The sequence below is a fragment of the Poecilia mexicana genome, unplaced genomic scaffold (assembly GCF_051168715.1).
Source record: "Poecilia mexicana isolate PSO_F unplaced genomic scaffold, ASM5116871v1 scaffold_7, whole genome shotgun sequence".
NCBI classification, from domain to species: Eukaryota; Metazoa; Chordata; class Actinopteri; order Cyprinodontiformes; family Poeciliidae; genus Poecilia; species Poecilia mexicana.
The window spans coordinates 29,528,814-29,551,536 of NW_028263376.1; the positions used below are offsets into that span (position 1 = coordinate 29,528,814).

Genomic DNA, 22,723 nt, shown 5'->3' on the forward strand with positions numbered 1-22,723 from the left:
CTCTGTAGTTTGGGTCGGGTTGTTACATAAGTGCTTCAAAATAATATTGCAGGAAAGAACTGCTAATAAAAATAATTAATCTCCGGATTTTCGTTCACCTCAGCATGCAGGATGCTTGAAGTGGGTCCAAGAGGAGGGCTGTTCAAGCCCTTTTCTGATTAACTTAGCTAATAAATATTAGACTAGCTGTTGGCCCTCGCAAACAGTGTTTAGGACATTGAGCCTAAATCCCCTGATGGCCAGTCATATGTCCATCCATCCAATAACTTCCACTTATCCAGAGTCTGGTCGCTGCCTAAGCAAAGAGACCCAGACTTCCCACTCCCCAGCCACTTGGGCCAGATCCTCCAGGGGAATACCGCGACATTCCCAAGTCAGCCAAAAAACATAGTCCCTCCAGTGAGTCGAGTATGTTTGTAAATATGTATTTACATACACACAATATAAAACAGAGACTAATCAAAACCGACGCACACACTGCCTGGACTGTACAAGACTTGATGTTTTCACAAAATCTTCTTAGTTTCCTCCCTTCAAGATGCATGGAAGACATGTTTTCAGAAACTCGAGCTTATGTGATAAGATTGTAAAAAACAGTAAATATCACAGAAGAGAACTCGGTGGGTGTGAATAATTACAACAGACCATCAAAGTGTGCAGAGCTCAACAAGTTCACACTGATGAAAATCTTCTATCGTTGACTTTATTTTCGTCGTCCCAGAGTGTATTAAAATATTGAATAGTGGACACTCTTTCCTTTTTCTGTTATTAATGATGCCTGGCATGTTTTCATACCCTAAACAAGGGAACATGTTTCACATCCATCATTTCAATGTTAACTCAGACATACTTCCTGAAAGAAATGTACTGTTTTATGATTGGACATAATTTATAGTAAAAATATCTGAGTGTGGATATTTAAATTAATGTAACACATCACGATCCCAAAAAAAAAGAGGCTAAACTGTTTTTCACCTTTTTTCTTTTATAATGTTTAATGAAACAAGAACAATTATAATAAAAGCAGCAGTCACAGAGCCCAGATTCAGGAGTCATGGCTGTTGCTGGACAGGAAATTGATGTAGAGAGAAACGAGAAACGGTTAACTCAGGAACCCACGGTCGGTACACTCAGCAAAAATTGGCCTCCACACATGCAGTTGCAGACTTCACCAGTCTGTTCGCACTTCGTTGTCTCCATCCACCTCCACTTACTGATAATCACACAACAGGTCTTTCCTTTTTTTACACTCCTTTTTCCTCCTCTCCCTCCGCAGTTCTTGCGAGGAAGGAGCTTTCGCAACTCGACTTGTGTGGCCCAGAACTTGAGGCCCGAGTCCAAAGTTTTGCAGGAAACTCCACGCAGGATAGACCTTGGGTTTTCTGCAGGCCTGAGGAAATAAGGAGGAGTGCATCTGTGTGTGTGCGCGTGTGTGTGTGATACCTTGACAAGCAGAGAGTGAGAGCCGTGTAGACGTACACTAATGGAGAAAGAAACCAGATTTATTATCACCGAAAGAATCAGCTGCAGATGTCAACTCACAGGTTCTGCCTCTGCTGCCAATTACAGACACTCACGCAACGATCAGCTCCACCACGCAGTCTGCCTCCTCGCACCTACATGGATGTGTGTGTTTGTGGGCATTCGCACAAACCGAAGCCCCGCTTGTATTGTCTTCGACTCCAACATAGGATAATGAAGATGACCATAGAAAACATGAGCAGGGTGATGTCAACGGTAATACTCCTCGGAAAGATTTCTGCCCTCCAGCTTTTTTCCTGCTGTATAATGCTCCTCTGTGGCAAACATCAGGGGCTATTCCAGGTCGTTATAGTAATCACTTAAATGTTGGCAGGATTTCTGGTAATCCGTTTGTCAAATTTTGGATTTTATTGTTTTGGAAGATGGAAAATGTGAACTTGATAATGTCTCGCAAAACAGTAAGCAGACATCATGACTAATTTTTTTTTTTTTTAATCTACTGTGGTGTAGCACATGTACGTAAACAACACTGAAATTGATGGTGATTTTACGAGACGTATTCAGATGGAGGGAAGCCAGGGCCGATGATGGAGCATTATCAGCCGATAGATTTAGGTTTTGCATGGATGTTGATGATGGTTTTCAGAAAAGATAGACGGGTGCTACATTAATATGGAGGGGGGGTTTTTTCACCCGTTGTTTTAAATTTTAAAAAGCGGTTGTAAAATCTTGGGTATATTTTGAACATCAGTTTTCTTGTCCCTGTATTTTAGACCCTCACTTACTCTGGTAGCACCTCCTTGACAGAACACAACCTAAACCTGAAGTGGTTTGAGTTTTTTCCATACATGTGTCTTGCTCTTTGAAAAAATGCCAATGCTGTTATTTTAAGCCCTATCAAGCACGTATTTTGTTTCTTTTATTCAGTTTGTTCCCCAATTGAATAAAACAGAGTAATTTTATTATAGGTGGTAGTTGGCCAAACCCATCAGATGCTTTTTTTCTGTAGAAGAGGAGACTGTCTTCTCATTACAACTACTGTATTAGCACACCTAACGCCTAACATACAAGTTGAAAGCAAATTGTAACAGAAGTTTAGTTGATTTTGGAATAAATTATGTGGAGCTTTGCTTCTTTTTTTTTAATCATTATTCTAGTATAAAGAGATGGGAACCACAGTTTTTCTTTTCCTTCATTCAAGTCCATGCAGAGGAACAGAACATAATAGACTTTTTGTGACTTTGCATGTTCACTCCATTTATTAGACTGTCAAATTAGTTCAATAAATTATGATTAACAGTCTCTTCAGTCGTGCACATGCAGAGGAACAGCAAATGCATGCAAACCAGGATTTTAGGTTTAACTTTTAATAAATGAGACTGCTATTGAACATTATTTGTGAAATCAAATCTACTTTGTCAAGTCCTTGATATAGGTTTTTGATTGTTATTTTAAATAACACTTTTACAAAGCAAGGTATGCGTTTCTCTTATGTCAAGATGCCCCTTTTCCATGAATCCTTTTACAACTTTCTTTCCTTGAACACGCAGAACAAAACATTTTCCAGCTCTCAGACATCTAACTATGATGAACGATCCCCCTGATAATATTTTACAGATTTACTTGGCTACAATATTTAGTCGCATAATAATATTCTAACAGTCTTTCCTTGTCTATACAAGTCAGGTCTATCAGTCTCTTTGTTTGCTTCTTTTTCTTTCTAACTCTTATTTCTGCCTTTCCTTCCTTGTTTCTCTCCTTCCTTCTCTTTTTTTGATATTTGATCAATTTATGGGCCAGGTTTTCTCCAAGATCTATTATTTTAAAAGTGGGTCATTATATTAAACAAATGTTTTAGTAAGAGGAACTCCGCTGGACCTAAACATCTGTCATGTGTGGTGGTTGAGAGGTAGTGAGGATGAACGCAGGAGACCCAGATGAAGATGATGAATTTAATGATGAGTGTAGCCCAAAAACAGTCCAGTCAGGCAGCACGGCAGCAACAATAGCAAACAGCTAACAACAGGTAGCAACTAACAAGGGGACTGAATACAGGAGCTAAGGCTAACCAGGACTTTAAACAGTGCGACTGGAGAGCTAGACGTAAGACGTACGACAAGGATCCGACAAGAGACAAAGACAACAGGTGGACTTAAATACACAGGGAGGGTAATCAAGGAATGAGACACACCCGGAAAGCAATCAACGGGGAAGAGACAGAGACTCACAGGAAGGAAACTGAACACAGAAAACCCTAAAAATAAATACACAGAAACACGGATCATGACATCACCGTGTGATGAATGTTCTGTGCTATGACAAATGATAAAAACATTATTAAAACAGTCAGACTAATCACAGCCTAATGTGTCAGTTTACTCTAAGTTAATGATCTGTGGCCTAAATAAAAATAAAGCGCAGCGTAATTAGGAGTGTTTATGAAAGGTTTTTCACCCTGGATGAACATGCAGACTTAAGTGCCGTCAAAGAGTCTAATGTAAACACTTTGGTGCCCGGGTCTGTGAGAGGCACATCAACTTATAGAAACATTTATAGGATTAAGAAAATGGGACAGGGAATGGATGTGTGACTAGCTGACCCACAACATAAGCATTTTTTTTTTCTGCTGAGCAGAATAATTTGGGCATATGAAAGGATTTCTCATTCCTTAAGGGCAAGAGGCTGAACACCCAGGTCAAATCTTACCCTGTATCATATAGCATATCAATTCATTCACTATTATTATTTAGGGGGCAGAAGCAAGGCTCAAAACCATGGAATGGAAATTAAAAATTGGGCACCAGTGATTCTTTGAAATGCACAATGGTATTTAATGTACCCCCAAATTAAATCCAACAAAACCAAGGTTTCGGAGTTGCTATACAAAAATCTAATGTCACCCCCAAAGATCAGAGTTTTGATTGGTCAGTTATTTGACCAATCAAATAGCCTAAACAGTGATTCATATCAGTTCTGTTTGGAGGAATGGGCCAAAATTCCAGCAATCCAACGTAAGGAAATGAATGTTTAAAAGGTAATTCTACAAAATACTAACACTAAGTAAACCCATTCAAAGTTTTGAACTTAAATGAAATATGCATATGTCTTCCTTGTGATCTTGGCATTTAGAAAACAAATATACTTCAACTAATACTTTTTGCTTGCAAGGAGATTCTTTGAACTGATTATTTGTGTACACAGTGCGATAGATTTTTTTTTTTTCTAATAAGCATGGATTTTTTCCACTTTACCCACACTTAACTTGTGAAAGTTCTGCGTAGCATTTTAGCCAAGACCTCCCTAAATGCTCGAACATTAGCAACCACAATCAAACATGTGCTTTTCTTGAGTGTGGGAAGTTGTAAACCTCAGTATTTATTTTGCCTGCCCCTGTTTGCACCATTAAAAAAAGCAAATAGGTAATAGCGCCTTTCCCTGATTGATAATGAGAGCATTTAGTGCCTATAGACTTCATGTGGGATGCGATTTGTTTGATGCCGAGTGTGAATTAATGACGCAATTAGGGTTCATTTTAAAGGCCCTTTCTGTTCCCCTTTTTGGTTTATTTTGTTGTGCGAATAAAATGCCTATACAGTAATGATCAGGCTTGTAGCTTCTCACCGCCTCATGATCTGGCATTTCTGAGACACAAGCCTGCCTCCTAGCATCATCCAATCTTACACCCTGACACCTACTGAAATCTCATCGAGTATCACAAGCTAATAGCGCAGCCCCCTTTAGTCGTTTTATAACTGGCATTTTTTTTATGAGACCACTGTGGGCTTTACAGCCCTGAGAGGTCAGGCCCCGCTCCAGTGGTCAAAATAAATGGCTCATTTCCTAGCCGTGGCATGATGGAGGGGATACAGTTCCTCCATTCTTCCCTTCCTGGCCGTCAGAAACAGAGCAAGCCTTAAAGAGCGTGTCAAACCACTCTCTGCTCCTGCTTCATGTACTCAACACCACATGGGTCATTATGAGTTGATTCACTGAGACAAGTCTCTTCACAGAAGAAACAAGTCTCTGTAAAGGGTTTCTTCCACTGTAACTGGGGGAAGAAGGTAGCTTTAATTTCACCAGCCCCAGAAGATGTGGTTGATTTAATTTTATATGGAGTGAAACAATGAGTTAAGATGGGCTACTTGCTCAGTTCTGAGTAAAAAAAAAAAAAAAAAAAGGCAGCCATCCCCATCTGGAGGTGACCAAATGGGATTTGCATCAGCCGTTACTGGATATCATTGCTGTCCTGTTTTATATGAGATGAAAGAGGTGAAGGAGGAGGAGCTCACAGAGGGCTGAGTGGCTCTGGGAACTGAAGAGAAGAAGAAAAAAAAAAATCTGGCTTTTGGTTTGTGCGTTTTATGGGAACTCATGGCAAACGTCATTGGACAACCCACTTGCTGCCCGGGCGCTCATGACTATTAGATGTATCTGGTTTCCATCATGCAAAAGAAAAAAAAAAAAAAAAGCTTGCATGAACATGCACATGCATACATAAATGAACATTTCTGCACATGTGCCAACATACCCACATTGGGCTATGCAGCATGAACGTTGGTCATGAATCAAACAAGCACTGTGTTCTCCTTGTATTGCTAAATCGTACACGCATACATACACACGCTGCAGTTCGCATCTGGGACCAATCAAATAGCTGCAGTACACAGCCAGGCCGATTCTTGTTTTCCTGTGAGTCTGCACCCATGTACCAGTGGTTCCTTCCCAGTGCTCCAATAAAAGCCCACTAATGATCCCCTCAACCCCCTTTGCCCACACCCTGGCTCTGGAACCCCGCCTGCTGATGCACATACCGAGGGGCACTTTACGAGTCAAGTGGCCGTGCTTGCCCGTGATGTCATCCTCGGCTCGCACTTAATCTTGCCAATCCCTCGAGAGCTGCCAGCCAGCCGCACCAATAATACAGCTTTATTCCATCTTTTATTTTTTTTACGTCTTTCTTTTTTTTCTTTTTTTCTTTTTTTTTTTTTGTTTGGTTGTTTATCCTGGAGGCTGTTGAGAGGATTTCTGTTTGTACCACACACACACACACACACACGCGCGCGCGCGCGCGCACACTGAGTCGGTGGGTGGATATTTTTGTAAAGGGCTTTCCCCAAAATAAATGGCTCATCCAATTACTGACACGTTAACTGCTTCTCATCTGACACCCCACACATCAGGCAGACACTAACCCACTGTTTTCAGAATGACTCTCCTGAAGCTGCAATAAAGGATTATAAGTTTCTCGCTGCCCAGCAGAAAGCTGCTTTGGTTTGAAAAGGAAATTCTTTGACATGTACTCACACTTTGTAAATCCCTCACTTCGTGCTTTGTATTTAAGAAGAAAATATGTCAGATGTTTTTTTTTTTGTTTTTTTTTAGTTCTGTGTTTTTTTTCCTGTAAAGGCATTATTTAAAGAGACATACAGAAAATGGGGAATGTTTTACGGGTGCCTAAATCAATTTATTGCCACTGTTTCAGCTTAAGCTGCCTGACTGAAACCGAAAGACTGAATACCTGGAAAACTCTTTTCAAAACAGTCTGTTTATGGAATTTTGACAGGCAGGACCAAGCAATAAATCATACTGGAGACAAATGAAAAAAAAAGATAGATTTTTATTTACAAAAATACAGGAAAAAATTAATAGCAAATTCAAGACTTGGACAGGCCTAAAAAAAGAGTTCAACTCAACAAACTAGACTCAAAAACTTAAGTAACAAAACACCAAACAAATTGGTCTATACAGGGACTTGTCGTGTAATTAACCCTGAAATCAGCTTTTATTTGTTGGTAATCTGTTTTATATAGGTTATTTGGGATTCTGTGTGGTTTATGTGTGAATTTTAACATTTTGTATGAAAGATCAGGACAGTAGTGCTTCTTTCACATGTCACAATAAATGTCTCCAGTAACAGAAAAAAAGTTGCTTCGTTGTTTCATAAAATGTTGCTAAATAAACGACCACAGCCCGGCTCATCCGCTCATCCCCACACTTGGCCGTGCTCTTCAGTGTCTCTTGGGTCCGCCCACTTAGGTGGGATTTTTCAACATTTTCTTCTGGGGGCGTGGTGACTCCATCACAGGGGGGGGTTATTTCCTCTTTAAATACTGCTTTAGAAAAAAAACACATTACACATGAGAGGAAGACAAAAGTGAAACAAACAAGTGGTGAGTTGCGGCTTTTGCCATGTGTGGCTCGCCATCACACTGATAGTAGCATTTTTTTTTCGTGAGTGAAAAAAGCCAGAGAATGGCAAATTTATTGGCACCCTTTGTAAAAAAGAAGAACCACGTTGTTTTTTTAGTGAAGATGGGGATTTTAGAAAATTCCATCAATTACTTTGAGTACTTCTTTGTGTGTGCGTGTGTGCGTGTGTGTGTGTGTGTGTGTGTGTGTGTGTGGAAAAAGTAATCCAGTTGTGAAGAAACAACTGTTTTTAACATAACCACACTCTTGCTGTTTTTACTATGTCCAATATCATTTGCCAGTAGCACAACTTGTCCTTTCCTGTAACATTTCAAAACCGTTGGGTTAAACAGAGGGCAGTTTTTTTGACCATTCCTTCTTGCCTAATATCTCTGAATAGTCCTGAGTTCTCTGTGCTTTCTTTTCCTCAACTAGACTCAGCTAATATCTCATCTATGGAATGTTCTTGTAGATTTTGCCTTATTTTTTCTCTTTTTCTTTATTTTTTTTAGCATTTCATGCCATGGTCTCTAACAGTGTGTGGCCGGGCTTTTGGAAAAGGAATTTATACATTTTTGTTTTTTTAAATTCCAGTATACATATATATTTTTTTATTTTTCAGTGGGAGATCATGTTCTTGCCATAACATAATCATTTGATTTATTTATTTTTCCATCTTTATTAGCAGCACCAATAAACCTGAGTTTTGCTGCCCAGCTCTGCAGGTCAAATTATGATGTGTTGATGCTTCTGTCTAATTAAAGGAAATGAGCTCAGGTGCAGACAGACACACACACACTTGTTGATTTCAAGAAATGTCAGCGATGGTAAGGATGGACATTTGTGTCTTCACACTTTCCACACTTTGCAGACACTGCAGAATCTTGTTTAACTCGGTAAGGATAGACTGACCCTCAGTTGGACTCTTACAGCACCTCGATTCAGCTGTGATGTGTCACCATGCCATGAATGGAGGGCTCTCAGTCCTTACTCATTAAAAAGCACAGATACACTCTTAGAACCGCGGGTGAGTTAGATCAGGTCCTCCCCAAGTGAAGTGATGAAACACTCAACACTCAAAATGTTTCATCAGTGGAAAAAGTGGGCGCACGGTGACTTAACAGCTTTAACGTGCAAACTTTCTAAATCGTTTAAAGAATGGTCGCACGCAAGCCTGGACGCGCTGCCGCAGAAGTACAGTATGTTTATATTTGGCTGCATGCACCGTGATAAGTGTCTCTGTTTTTTTTTAAAGTGGTGATTAGAATTAGAAGTTGTAAAATCATCCATGGAGGGAGGCAGCCTGCTGACTGAACTGTCTGAGTAAAGAGACGCAGAATGCGGCATGCTAGGAGAAAGAGGCTAGGCAGCAAAGCCAGTTGCTAAACACTGTTTGGAGCTGATCTGCATTAAACCACTAAATACTCTACTGCTTTTTCCGACTGAAGTTACATCATGGGACATCAGCCTGGAATATTTGGTGTCGAATCCCCACACTGTAGGTGCATTTTTGGGATTATTCTGGTTCCCTAGAGATGCCCCTAGACACAGATGAGTGAAATAACAAGCTATTCTTACTATATCATCCTCCATAAGCTGTCTATTTTGAATCTTTGGTGCACCTCTGAATAAAGAGATAAAGCCATCAGCTAGAACAGCTGTTGGTTATCATGGAGACAGTCGACACAGGATGGTGGGGCGATATCACTGACCCAGGTGTTGGATAGCAGGCTACTGGCTCTGCTGCTTGACCGTCAAGAAATGTAACTGGGGCTGCTCCCCTCCTAAATAAAGTGCTCTTTGGTCTTCTACATTTAACAGATAATTACCTTATCAGTAGCAACCAGAAAGTGAAAGCAAGAGAAAGGAAAGTAGAGGGGTGGGGGACCAGTTCAGGTCACAGACTGGCGACGAGAGATTCCCCTTCATGATTTTCTGGGAAAGAGTAAAATCAATGGTTCCATCGGTGATGTGAAAATCATTTAAGGTCCTCAAGAGGCAAAGCGAACCAAGCACATCACATTATCACCACCATGCTAGCATTATGTTCTTTTACTACAATTATCGTTTTTTTGCCAGATGTAATGGGACACACGTTTTCCCAAAAAAAAAAAAAAAAAAGAAAAATAAAAAGTTCCACTTTTGTGTCATTAGCACGTTATTTTCCTAAAAGTCTTGGGGATCATCAATATGTTTTATTTAGTATGTAAGTCTCTTTAGTTCAGCAGCCCTGGAACTCTCACACGGATGCCCAGTCACTCAGTTGTAAAAAACAATTATGAACACTGACCTTAACTGAGGCCTGCAGTGTTTTACATGTTGTTCTGGGCTCTTTTGTGACCTGCTGGATAAGTCATCAGTGCTCTAATTTTGGCAGGCGAGCTGCTCTGGCTAGGTAGGTTCACCACGATGAACCATTCGTGTATAATGATTTTCATTGTGCTTTGCTGGATTCCCCCTTTTTTTTGTATTAGAAATGTCTTTCTAATCATTTCCAGACTGATATTTCAATGACTTTTTTTCCTTTTCCCTTTAATTAAGACATTACCTGTTGCTTTTTGAGATTTTTTTGCCCGCTTCATATCGTTGGGCAGGATTCGTTTAAGTTTCTTCTGGTAGTTGTGAAAACCTGAGTGTGGTTGAGAAAGTTCAGCTCCCAAATGTGTTTTATCACAGTTTTCAACTACCAGCTTTATTCCCTTAATGGATGAATTTTTAATTGAAAAACTAAACTTTATGCTTAGCCTGGTTATCTTTGGTGTTGCTATAAATATGCATGAAATAAAGCACACTGTATAAAACATGACAGAAGACATATTATTACTTTTAAATTTGCTATTCTTTTCTTTCATTAAGCTCACAAAATGTTTTTATTATCTGATGTAATATTCTAATTTTAAATGTTTTGTTTAGCTTTAACCAAAAAAAAAATCACAATTATTAACATAAATAAAGGATTCTAGTAATAAAGTGGTTCACTTAGTGAAAAAGTTTCCAAAATAAAATTATGTTACAATAACTACCTAATTTATTGAGTGGTGATAGATATATAGAACCTAGAGAAGGTGAACAGCCTCTCCTTCTGAACGAGAATCTAAGAAAATCTTGAGTGAATGGATTGAGAGAGGAGTTTATAGAGCTTGAGAGTCCATTAAAACTGACTGCCACCAGAAAAAAAAAAAAAAAAAATTCCCCAAGGTACCAAACAATGCTGTAGCTGGGGTTAAGTGCTAGGATTTCACTCGATGGGGGATTTGGGGGTCCCTGTGTTTTTAAGCCTCTATCCCCCAAACCTTGCCATATCCACCTCTCTCAATGCACACTCTTTCTCTCTCACACACACACATACACACGCACACACGCATATAAATGTTTCTTCCCATTCGCCCCTTAATGCCCCCCAGGTCCCAGTCATCTGCCATAATCAGAATGATGATATACGGGCCCCATTAAAAGAGAAGGGCTGCTGACATGCAGGACAAAAGCCCCTCACAGCGTGTCCAGGAAGCCTGCCCATCCAGGTGCACTCTCCCTCAGAGAGCCGGAGGCCTGCCGCTCTCCCTCCTTCCTCCTCCTCGCTCTTTTGGCCTCTCTCCCCTTCTTTTCCACGAACAGTCCCAAGCCCAGCGTGAGTCCATTCAGACCAAAAAGGAACAGAAAGGGAGAGGAGCAAATGAGGAGCGGAGGGGTTTGCACGGGGAGAGACGGGCAGGGGGCGGGGGAGATCTGCCGAGTAAGATCCGAGATGAACTGAAGCATCACCGGAGAGAGGGAGGGTCCGAGACGATGAGGAGTGCTCAGGTGTGCCGAAAAGACATGATATTTGAGGAGTCATTGATGGCGAGGGGGGTGGGGGGAGAGACGAAGGGTGGTCAGGGAGTTTGAAACAGTGGTGATAGTAAAAGTCTCCCCTTTCACTCTTTGCTGCTCTGTCTTTAGCTCTGTTGCTCAGCGCCTCTACCTAGCTGACCTACCGCAGCGCACAGCGCGGCACAGAGGAACAGCTAAAGCGTAGGAGAGAGGAACGGCGGATGGGATGGGTGGCAACGGTGGGGAGGGGGGCAGAGTGTGTCATTGGGTTGCACATCATCACTGACGACCATCAGCTCATCTGTCAGCAGGTCATTTAGACTGGAGAGGGGCTCTATACACACACACACACACACACACATAGCTATGGAAAAGGAGATAGTTAATTTTCAGTGTATATTTCTGCTTGTCTGCTGCGTTTCCCAGCAGCATCTCAGTGTGAGAATCGGTAAATAGTGTCTATAATTTAAAATGGCTTCACGAGTTTTACATTGGCTCCCGGGGTAAATATTGGTTTGATGGGATGACAGATGTGCTGTCATGGCCTCGTGCAGACTCCAGTTGGCTCACTCTGTGGAGTTTTCCTCACATCGCTGCTGTGATATTTTCTCTGGGTTTGGTTTTGTTGCTGAAATCCTGAGAACTGTGAATTTTGAAAAATCCCAGCAGAATGAAACTTGCTCTCCTTTAATGGACTGTGAAGTGCTGCAGCTGAGATGTTTGTTACTTGATTTTGTTTTTAGATAAAATGGAGAAGTGCAATTGAAGGGTTCAGTCTTTGTATCATTAGAATATTGTTTTCCCCATGTCATATTTTGGGAAAAATTCCTACCGGCTTTCTTTCTTTCTTTTGTTTTTTTATGATGGAATAGCTTCTTGCTCAAGTCCACGTGAAGTTGAAAATGTGATTATTCTTTGGTAATGTTCTTTCCGAGAAGTTAGCAGTAACACAAGGTTGGACAAGGAAAGGTATTTTGCAGAGCACCAATTATACACAAAGTAATTTGAAGTGCATACAGGAAAAAAAATGGAAATATAAAGGAATTTACCTTCAAACATGAAATTCATGAAAACAATAGTAAAATGTACTTATCACATTAAAAAATTTGATATCAAGTAAATAGTAATGTTTTTACTACTGATTATAAAAGTAGAAAATTGCACAGTTTTCTGCGCATTTAAAAAAAAGTGTTTATATCCTTAAAAAGAAAAAAATCTCCCTTCCCTGTATAGTCCTACACTACAGCTCTCAGGTTACCTGTAGAGTCTACATCATTTATACTTGATCAGGAATTTGGAGATGCATTTTGGACTACACGATTACATGAAGTACACATTGAAGCATAAAGTGAGGAGTACAGTAAGGGATAAGCAAAACATTGCATTAAACAACAAGGGTTTGCAACGGGTTACGCTTTGTGGCATTAAATTCTGGTCAGAACTGGAAGGATTTCACCTCTTGTGGCGAGAAAACAAATGGATAGTTGCGAGTGTTGCCAGGGAAACAGATGTGTAGTCGTCATGATTGAGTGTTAAGTTGCCAGGGAAATGGACATGTGCCCATGGAACTGAAGAGGACCAATCAGGATGGAGCACCTGTAAAAGAAAAGATGAGAAAGAACCAGGCATGACTGTGGTAAAGTCCAGACTGTGTACATTGTTAAAAGCTTTGTTGGCTATGAACATGCGGGGTTTGTAATACATAAAGATCGTGTGGAGCTCAACGCTTGGTTGAGGTGACTTCATCCGAGCACTAGTGCTAGGACTTTAGCTTTAAAGTTGAAGAACTGCAGTTCATCCAAAACCCTGCAGTTCATCCTGGATTTTGGATGAACCGCAACTCTAAGACAGATTTTTTTTGTTTGTTTTGTTTTTCTTACACAGACTAGTATTGATACATTACAATATTCCAACCTTCTTAAATAAAAGCCTGTCACACTTTTACTGTGTCTTGCTTTGATAGCAATTCTGATAGGTGGTAACAGTCTATGTGACATATGATGTGCCTTCCATTTTTCAGAATTTACCTTCCATTAAAAGTGCCAACTTTGCATTAAAAGTGTCATTATTTAGCGAATGACACTTCATGGCACCTGTCAAACATGCATAAAGACTCCTTCATGTCCATGACAGGTGTTATGTCGTATTTATGACAGTGTCGTATCAGTCTTTTGCACACCCCTTCGAATAAAGTGTTACCAAAAATGATTATTTAAGATTATTCTAAAAACGAGTCCTAATATCTGCTTAAGTACAATGTCCAAGCTGTCTGTTTCCAACACTTCTTCAGGGAAATTAGTTTTCTATCCTTACCTCTGTATCGAGGGGTTGAATTTATGTCAGATTAGTAAGTAGCAGTTTAATTTAGAGCGCTATTTTGATCTTAAATGTATTTTTTGCCTGCACTGTAAATCATAGTAGTCAGTTGAAATATGAGGGCCTTGTGTTGTGGCCCTTCTGTTCAGTAGCATAAAGGATCACCAGACATGGAAGGGTCCAGCAGACAAATCCCTTCTTGCTCCAACCATTTCCTTCGTACACCCCGATGACCTGCCCTCAGCTCAGTGTGTGGTCCACTGTTCACAACTGAAAATAAGAAGGAAAGAGTAAAGAGAGCTGACAACTCTATCTCATGTGCTCCTTTTTTCCACATATCCTGTATCTGCGCAGGACTCAGGATAGCAGTTTAGATTGCTTCTCTCTCTGCTCGTTCTCTATTCTGTGATAAAATACGGATCGGGAGCACTCATCCATGTGGTACTTGATCCCGACTTCAATAATCAAAGCTTTGTTTAGGAAAAGGTCTTCAGAGCCTTTTTTTTTTTTTTTTTTACTTTTCTTTCCTCCCTCTTGTTTATAGAGTTAAACATCAAGCATTGGCAAGATGTTTTCTTGCATATTTGCATAGTTTTTAAGCTCCAAAACCTCTGCAAGCCTGAGGTTTTATTTTACTCTTTGGTGGTCAGCCTTATTTTTCACAATACTCAGCAAAATATTCATCCCCTTTTGATTTTATTTTTTTCTCTCTTTGTAACATTACAACTACAAAAGTCAATATATTTAATTGCGAATTCGCAGAATAATTTACCAACACAAATAAATCCATGCCTGTAAATATAAGAAGACTGTAAAGTGGTTGCGATTTTTGTAATAATCTGAAAAAAACGGCATGCATTTCTGTTCATCCTATGATATGTCAACTATCCAGTGCAACAGTAAACATGTGGAAGGCCCTATGACTATGTATGGAGAAAACACTGCACATAATCCTGAACCCAACGTTCCCACAGCGAAACATGGTAGTGAAAGTATTATCTTGTGGAGATTTTTTTTTTAGCAAAAAATGCGAAGCTGGTTAAAGTTGATAAGAATATTGTGTTGAAAACTGGTGGAAACTTTAAACAAACAGAAACCGAGCTAAAGGTTTTCCCTCCAGCAGGAGAATAACCCTAAAAAACATCCAGAGCTATGATGGAGTGGTTTAAAGATGAAAACAGAGTTTAAAGGCCCAGTCAAAGTCCAGACTGTAATGTCACTGAGAGTATACGGAGGCAAGACTCGTAGTGATGTTCACATATGTCAGGATTAAGTTCATTATGGGAAAAATAATATCCCTAGATGTACAGTCCTGTAAGAAACATGCCACCAAAAGCCTTGTAGCTGTCCCTGCAGAGTGAACTGCTTAGACTATTGACTCAGGGGGGAAGAATACAGATTCACATCATATTTTGAAATCTTTTTTATTTCTAACAAAATCAGAAGTCCCAACATACCCTTTTCTTTCCACTCCACAGCCATGTACTGCCATGTGTTCCTCTGTCACATTATATTCTAAAAATACGTATTGCAGTGCCGCTAAGCCCCAAGAGGTAGATGAAACCTAGTCTGGGAGATTCAGTCAACAAGGTGGCAGGAATGTTAATCACCGGCTTTCTGCTGCCTTTCCTTCTCCAACCGTTTTGACACTCAAATAATAATCCGACAGGCTTTGCCGTTCGACTCCCACTGGCTTTGCTAACTCAAAATGGTGGCGATCAGCATAAAGACCCCCTAAGAAACAAAGTGCATATTAATTAAAGCTGGGGCAAACCAGCTTGAATAAGTAGATGGGCCTCTCCCCCCCATCCCCAATAAAAAGGTTTTTTTGTTTCTCTGTTGTCTTCTTGACTGCTTCTTTGTTCCGTCGCAAATTTCTTTCGTCTTTGCAGCTCTGAAACAAACATGATTGCTCTGACTTTCTGCTATACGCTTTGACAGGCAACATACAGTCGTACGCAGTTTGTCTCGTACAAAATCAAGGTGATGGACTGTCGGATCCTTCGCAGCAGACGTTACCTGAGAGCGGCGCGCAAAGCGCATTCGTCAGGACCAATCAGAAGAGCCAGTGGAGTTTGTTTTTGGAGGTCTGATTTTGGACCAGGGGAGCTTAAACACTCAGCGGTAGGTAAGGTTGACGAAGTCCCGGGCCGTGTGCGTGTCTCCTTGCAAGTGTGTGGCACACTCCATTCCTATCAGAGCCCTCTCCCCTCTTGAAGCAGAACAGATCCTCTGGATAAGCTCACCTAGGAGCAGAGAGCCCACCTCGCCCCCTGACCCCCGCAGACACGTATACACAATTACCTTTTACATGGCGTCTCATCTGTCTTGACCCCAAATGGTCAGAGGAATCAAACAAAGATAAAAATGATTTTCAGCTTGCGCACACTCTGAAGGAAAGTCTTGAGTTCTCTGTGTGGGCAGGCAGCCAGTCGGAGCCCACTGGGGAACAAGACAGCAACCAGTTGCAAATGCGAGGAAACAGAGCAGCTGGCCTGTCTGTGAGCGACACGGAAATGATGACCGATGCCAACACATCGCCACCCGTCTTCCAGATTCCAGATTCCAGCAAATGGACGTATATTCAACAAACCTCACATGCTGGGAGCAAGAGCGGCCAAGCACTGTGAATATATTTTTTTGGAATTGCTTTGATCTTTGTTTTTTTTGGGGGGGGGTTTTTTTTTGCTTTTGAATATTTTGCAGTTTCTCTTTGAGTCTCAAGTACGGAGGAAAAGGGAGGGGAAAAAACAAACAAACATATACATAATGAGACTGACTCATCTGTATTGAGAGCTGAAAGATAAATCCCAGGCAGTCGGTTCTGAAAGGATTTATTCATTTTTGGGGCAGGGGAGAAATCTCTTGCTCATCATCTCATGGAAACTTTCTTAGGGACCCAGCTTAGTGAAAAAACATTTTGTCCTCGTGTGTGTGTGTGTGTGTGTGCGTGTGCATGCGTATGTGTGTGTGTGTATTTTTTCTTCTAGTCACACATGCTGTCACAGTTTGGTTTCCAAGATGGAGTGGTGAAAAACAACTTAATGGTTTTTGCTGCTTTTACTGTGTAACTGCTGTAAAGTTGAGGTTCGTTCATAGCGAACAGAAATCAGATAGCTCTTTATTTTAAATAGGGCTGCCACAAGTTATCGACACTGTTGACTATAAAAATCTTTTGACATCAGTGATTTGGGTTGATATCATCTTGTTTTTTTGTTGTTGTTTTTTTTAAGAACTCTCTACAGAAGTTAGAATTTTCCTCCAAATGCTGTACAATAAATAGGTCAGTTTACTACACTATGTACCTGCGTGTCTCTACCTTTATTTATCAGAGAACGAGTTGGAGTGAAACGCATATCCTCTCCCGATTTACACTGCGACGCATCCTGGAGTTATCCGACCATCGCTACCGAACAAGACAGAGGGACACTAGCTCCTCTCTTTGAGGCAGACGGACCCTTGAGTTTGACAAAGCAGTCTATCTGTGTCCAATTGACAACCACAGCCTCAAACTTTCAGGAGTTATGTCTTATTGCAGCCACTTTTTGCTCAACTCCAAACCCCTTCAGAGCCCACTAAACCTCAGTAGCTTTCAAGACGCCGACAGAACCAAATCGTCGTCGAAGATGTAAAGATGAAAATCTGAGGTTCCTAAAGCAACCGCCTTCCGCTTCGCTTATACCTTGACTTCCTGTCAATTAGCACCGCAAACGGGGTTGTTGAGATTGAGCAGTTTTGGTGGATTAATTAGCACTTAAAATAGGCTCAACTATGTGCAAAACTCTTAACTTCTGGTACTCGCCCTGAAAAGCATCCCTGCTCCCCCATGCTGCCACAACCTCAGCTCCAACAAACCACAATGGTTTCCTTAGACGTAACAACCGCTTTGTTCACTTGTTCACTTCCGTGAGCTTTTTAGCACATACCGCACAAGGTGTTGCTATGGTCAGAGCTCGAGGACTGAACAGAAGAGTTGTAAACGACTCCAAAAGACTTGGATGGAGAGCAGAGATCAAGACCGCTTGAAAAGACGACACAAAAATCTCAAATACGAATGAATGGCGGTTCGAAACTGAAGCTCTGTACTGAGCGAGGCTACTGAGCTCCACAAAACTTTTGACGGGACTCTTGACAGCTGAGATGTGCCAACATGTCTTCAGTTGTCTCGCTAATAGATTGCATTCTGCTAAGTGTCTCACAGCAGCATTTTCCCCAACGACAACTTCAAACCGTTACTCTGCTATTCTCTTTTCAGAAGTACGTGTGATGTGACGATGCAGAGAGGGGCGGAAAAAAGAAGTCCTTGACACATAACGACAAGCTGACCAGCAGTTTACTGCGTCGCGTGACATTTATGAGCTTATGAAGATGAAAAGTGACGACAGTGCGTATCTTTGATCCGCTTGTCAGACACACTTTATTAGTTCTTCCAGAGAGGCTGAATATTTCCCACCGCACAGTGCGGCACATTTGGTTCACAGATGAGCTCTATTGTAGAACAATGTTAACAGAAACCATGCCGCTAAAATAAAAGCCTTCCTGTGATGAGCATTCAGACATCATCAGTCAGACATCATCAGACTGACGTTGACGCGGCGGCGTCCGATTGAGCAACCGATGCTCTAACTAAACAAGTTGGGGATATGAGTTAAGGAAAGGGGGATAGAGCGTGCAAACGGCAACAGTGTGATGTCAGTAAATTTCGATCTGAGATACTCCAGAAGTCGTGTGGGTGTCCCACGCAGTTGCAATTAAAATTTTCTCCGAGATTTGACATGCATGAGAGAAGAATTGGTTGTTTCTTTCATCTCTCAGGGTTAAGAAATAGGAACACACACAAACACTCATGTAAAATGTGTTTATTGTATGTGCTGTTAGCATCCCCTAACCTTCCTGGCAGTAGAAAAAAAAAACTGTACATCCTTCCTCTGTTGGTCTGATTTCCTCCATGCATTTTCAATCATCTTTTAATACTTTGAGGGTTGCTGAGGAAGCAGCTGACTGTCCCCGGAGATTGCACTATGTGCAAGTCAGCAGACACACGTGCAACACACTCGTGTGGCGATTCATATCGGGCAGTTATCATGATGTGGATGCTTTTGGATGTTTGTTGTGACGTAACTTTGATTAACACAACTCCACTCCATCACCTTTTTTTAATGCTGATATTTTGTCTGAAAAATCATACGGTCACAAAGGCGTTTTTACTTCTACGGTCAAAAATAGTTGAAAGACAGCAACGAAGATTGAGGTTATTGTACAACATGTGTTTGTGCATTTGACACAGGAGGGCAGTCTTTCAACGCGTCACTCTAAACCAGCCTACTGTTCATTCACCCTGAGAACTCTCTTAGAGACCGGGATCGATCCCAAGCTTATTATTATGTAGTTATTTCATATAAGGTACGGTAACTGGTACAACTTCATTTAGGTTGAGTGCGTTTTCTTCCCTCTGTGTTTTTTTTTTATTTTTATTTTTTATTGCCTCTTTACCAGTGGCTTCCCACTTATTTTCTCGCTCGCTCTCCGTTTCCTTCTCATTTTCACCGTCGCCCTCTGCAACGCTTTTCTGTTGGAAATGCTTGCATATCTTTTCTTTTGAGCTGTCATAATTGAAAAATGTCCAGCGTCAATATTTGTCCAGGTTGTGCATGGAGCTATCTGCCGCTTCAGCACTTGCTGTGCCCCTTCGACAAACAACACGCAGCTCTGATGCACACTGAAATTCCTCCCCGTGTATTTCTCAAACCTCTCTCCCCCTTCCTTCGTCTCTCTTACTCTGCTGTTCGTGCAGAAGTCCAACTAATTATTCAGTTGGTACTCTGGGTGAGCATGTCTTAAAGATATTCTTCATTAACTCTTCCCCCCTCTCTATCCCCCCCCCCCTCAACCTCATCGTCGAGCCACCCCAGGGTTGTGTGTTTTCTGTGCAGCAGCTCCTGTGAGGGTGCAGGGAGGGAGGGGGGGGGAAGGCGAGGTCTTACAGAGGAAGTGGTGGCAAACCCTGGGAAGTACTGTTGTTTTTGATGTGTTGCCGAAAATCCCACCTGGCAACCACCACCCCCACCTCCTCCCGTGATCGTCGCTACGCCCCCATCCCTTAGTGGAGATCCTATTAATCATCCTGTCAGTCGCAGCAACACATGCATTTGCTTTTTTTTTATTTTTTATGCTGCAGCAGCAGCAGACACACTTGGCGAAAAAACACATAAACAAATAAATAATGCAGTTGGTCACTGCTGGGCAGCAGCCTAAAGAGGCAACGAGAGAATAATCTCGATGGAAATAGGAGGGAGAGGGAGAGAGAGAGAGGGGGAGAAGAAACGCCTGAGAGCTGCCAGATTTGTTTGCTGCTCAGTGTTTGTGCTGCAGTTGTTGAAACCTTTATTGGTCTTTGTTGGGTTGTGGAGTGTTTGGTGTTTTATGGTTTGTTTCCCCCACGATGTCAGGCTTATAGTGTAAGTGTTCAGCTTGGCCTAACTTAATTTTTTTTTTTTTTTCCTCATGCTGGGAAGCCATCCACTCCTGTGGGGAAAAGAGGCTAAGTTGAAAATGTTCTCCTCAGAGCCCAATATGGAGCGCCACTCGGCAGCAAAAGCACCGGACAGCGTAGTTATACGAGCGTGTGTGTCAGCGCGTGTGTGAGTGTGTGTGTGTGTGTGAATGGAAAGATTCGCTCTAGCAAGAAGTTGTTGAAGCTGAAGTCTCCCACAGCGCAGGCCTGGATTTCTTGACAGTGGAAACATTGGTGAAAATCCGACCCACTTGAGGGTAAACGGTAAGACCAGCTTCTGGTCCAACATGGCATCATCTGCTTCAATGATGCTCCTGTTTAAGAGAGTGTGTCTTTTTTAAACAGGATAGCTTACCGAGATGATCCATAAACAGTTTGTTTGTATTTGTATCATTAGTTTGCAAAATGAAGAAATATTAAACTTTTATAGTGAAGGAACACAATTCACTTTCTGCAATAGAACAAGACAAGCTGCAATTTTTTTTTTTTTTTATTGTTTCAAATAAAAAAAAGTAGTTTTACTTTTACGTGTTTTATGTCACCACCGGAACCTACAGTGAGTTTATTGGGCTGTATTGCGATAACCCAATCCAAACCAGCGCACAATGATGAAGTGGGAGTAAAATAATCTTTTTAAATTTAATTTTAAAAGAAAATCTTACATGTTGTGTGACCATATTTAGCTTTCCTGACTCTGTGGCCCTTATAAAAAAACTATCAAACTACACGAAGGTGCTTTCAGATTGGTAAATAGCCCAATTTAATCACTGTGCAAATAAAGACATTTTGTGTAGGCCTCACAGGACGACTTTAACGCCAGTGGTGGTAGCATCATGCTGTGGGGATGCTTTTCTTCAGCAGGAACATGGAAGCTGGTGAGAGTAGAGGAGAGAACAGATGGAACTAAATGCAGGAAGAAAACATATGAGAGCCGTCCCATGGAACAACGAGATTACAAGCAAAACGACAAAGGAATCTCACATTGCCTGCCAATTTCCATACCCAAATCCAAATGAGATTCTACGGCAACACTCAAAAATTGCTTTTCACGGATGCTTTCCGTCCATTCGGACAGAGCTTGGCCTATTTTGCAAAGAAAATGTTGAGCCTCTAAATATGCAAAACCTGTAAGAGACATACGCCTAAAGAGTTGCAGCTGTAATTGTAATTATTTTTTTTTAACACTGTGTTGACTCAGGACTCAGGAGGCTGACGTGTGAATGCACACTACTCTGATTTTTGTTTGTATTAAATGAAACCGGAAGGACACGACGTCCTCTTTCTTCCACTCCGTAATCATGCAGTGCTTTGCATTGTTCTGTCCCATAAATATTCAAATAAAACACAACACAATACAAAATGCGAAACGTACAAATAATTTCTACGCGATATGTAGGATGACAAATATACCTCCTGAACCAAAACTATATTTTCCTATCATCTTTACATCTAAAGTCCTTGCTAATTTCCGTCTAATTTTCAGTCGCCATGGAGAGGATGAAGAGCCACAGGTTGCAGATCCCACACTAAAACAGAATGCATGCAGATACATGCAGATTGTGGTTTTGACCAAAGAAACTAGACGTCCACTGCTGTACCGTAATGTGTTTGTACTTCAGCACCATGCAGGCAAAGCCCTCAGTCACCCCTTGAGCATTTTCACCACTGAGTATGTGAATGCTGTGGCCTCAAGCACCATTATAGCTACTCACATGACATCACTCCAAACGAATCACACCGTAGTGCATCATGGCTGCTTCCCTGGTGATGTGGAGAAATCAAAATAGATATGTTTTGTAAGTTTTTGAAGATAAAAATGTGAGAAGGTTGCTCTTTTTAAACATTCCAAGCTTAGACCTACAGACTAAAACATATTTGTATACTATCATATAGTCTCAAATTAGTCTAATAATAGTTCAGTGGCAAGGCTCATAGACTATTATTAGAATTTAAAACTGCGCCATTATTTTAGATTTTCCTACATTTTTTTATTTATTTATTTATTTTTTTATGACTGGGTTTATGATAGCATTCCCACTCAAATATTTGAGGAGATGAAAGACCCTGGGTCAGACTGTTTCACAGTTGAGAAGCAGAAATCCCCAGAAGCCCCAGTGAACCACTGTTTTCTGATGACCAGCCCGCCGCCATGCCAGGCTGGTGTGAAATGGACACTTGTGGGCTCGGCCTGTTCCGTCTGTCCACAGTTGTTAATGATAACATGCGCTGGCCTCGGCACCTGATGCTGCCCGCATGGGCCTCGTACAGCCTGCCAAGTGCTGCGCATGTTCTTGGTGCTAATACATCTGCAATATGCTGGACTCATTCCGACATATTGGCTCTCACCAACTTCGGAAATTGCGTCCTTAAGTAGTATTTGACTCCCAAATTAGTATAATTGTGCGTGCGTGT

At 41.2% G+C, this 22,723-nt stretch overlaps 1 long non-coding RNA gene across 1 annotated transcript in view; it reads right to left on the bottom strand.

The window, feature by feature from the left end:
* Positions 1-19,254: 19,254 nt before the first annotated feature.
* Positions 19,255-22,723, bottom strand: part of LOC148158466 (uncharacterized) — a 3,894-nt gene continuing 425 nt past the window's right edge. Inside the window, exons 1-2 of the long non-coding RNA XR_015763836.1 lie at positions 22,024-22,723; positions 19,255-21,183 (exon numbers count right to left, since the gene is read on the bottom strand). The exon at positions 22,024-22,723 is cut by the window's right edge and continues 425 nt beyond it. This is a non-coding gene — a long non-coding RNA (uncharacterized LOC148158466). The remainder of the gene's footprint in view (positions 21,184-22,023) is intronic.